This window comes from Dipodomys ordii, unplaced genomic scaffold, assembly GCF_000151885.1.
Source record: "Dipodomys ordii isolate 6190 unplaced genomic scaffold, Dord_2.0 Scaffold70, whole genome shotgun sequence".
Lineage (NCBI taxonomy): Eukaryota > Metazoa > Chordata > Mammalia > Rodentia > Heteromyidae > Dipodomys > Dipodomys ordii.
Genome location: NW_012267286.1, coordinates 10,414,426 through 10,416,259, shown reverse-complemented (window position 1 = coordinate 10,416,259; position 1,834 = coordinate 10,414,426).

Genomic DNA, 1,834 nt, shown 5'->3' with positions numbered 1-1,834 from the left:
GGGAGGGAGGGAGAGAGGGAGGGAGGGAAGGAGGGAAGGAGGGAAGGTGGGTGAAGAGCCTCCATCTCACCATCTCAACAAATAGTTGGTAGTTGCACATATCAGACCTTACCTGAATAATAATAATAATAAAGGCAAAAAGAAATGATGGAGGGGCTCAAGTGGCAGGGCTCCTGCCTTACTAGTAGAAGGCTCTGAGTTCAAACCTCAGTGCAACCAATTAACATATTTATAACTATTCCAATATTTGAAATTATTATAAGATAATGCAGCATCTGATGAGCCATTAACACATGCTACCAGAGGCATAAAGGTTGTTTACTCCGCTTGCAACTTTTCTGTTTATCATTGCTTCAAAATTTAAAAACGCACTAAAGAAGAAAAACTAAAGAAGGGAAAATATTCTTGAAACAAATGACATTAAAAGTAAAACTAAAATCTCCCAGAAGTGTGGACTTTATAACCTCCAGAGAAATCCATTTCCTCACTAATACAAACTGGAAGTGTTTGCATTAGGATGCATGCTGTAGTGGGACTCAGAGTAAAAACAGCCCCGCATGGCCTGGGAATAAATCTCAGTACTTAAGGTCTTGCCTAGAGAGCACAAGGGCCTGAGTTCAATCAGCAGCAGCATGAAAAAAAAATGTAGAGAAGAAACATAGGGAAACTGAGGTATGCAGATGATTCAGGGCAAATAATTCACAGGGCAAGTAACCCTTGAGCTTGAAGGAGAAATCAAAGTTTGACAGAAAGAAAGGCAAGAAGTGGATGCAAATTCCAAAAACAAAACAACAAAAAAGGAAATGATAAATAAAAAGCCCAGAGAGGTTTGAGAGAGCTGGGAAAACTAGGAGATTTTTCTTGAATCTGGAGAGAATGAAGAAAGTCTCAACATTCTGCTGGAGCAAACATGTCTACCGGGGCTCCCAAAGATTCTCTAGATTCACAAAATTAAAAGTGAAAATTCCCCTCAATAAGCATGAAATTTCCTACTTTCTGTGGTAGCCATATTGAGTAACATTCATTCTCATTTCTAAAAATTCTAAAATAAGACCAAGAGAAGATCTGGCTAGATCAAAGGTCTCTATTTGGTCATTAATGCCAGGGACAATGTAAGCAGGAAACAGACTTTTGTAAGATTTCCCTGAATTTAATTCTCCATCTATAAAATAAAGATTAAAGTAATATCTGTTCCATTTATATCACTAAATAACTGTAAAAAACAGATGTACAAGTGAGCCATTCTCATGAGCTAAAATGGAGGAAAGGGTAATGGGATAGGAATAATAGGCCTAGTAAACTGCCAAGGATATCTTACAACAAAGAGTGTCTTATACCTAACAAAATCCCTGAATTCTTTTTAGAGGAAATTAAAGCACTAATCAGAAATGATAGGCCCATAGATAATATCAAGTCGAATCCAGTCTTTTCAAAGTCAGTAAGGGAAAGAAAGGTCAGAAGGGTTAAGTGACATAGTAACATAACACACTTATGGCAGAATGCAAGCCCTGACCTGTGCTTTTCATTTTACCATCACAAAATAAATACAAGGTAATGTTTCATGGAGAATGCAGGCTGGGTGTCCCTTATCTGAAATGCTTGGGACCACAAGTGTTTCAGATTTCAGATTTTTTTTTGTTCAGACTTTGGAATTTTGTATACAAGGTAATGGGTTATCTCCAAGATGGAAACCAAGCCAAAACACAAAATCAATTTATGTTCCACATAGCTAGAAGGTAATTGTTTTCACAACACCTTTAATAATTTTGTGCATGAAAAAATGTGTGGTATAGAATTTTCAACTTGTGGTGTCATGGTCCTGCTCAAAAATAAT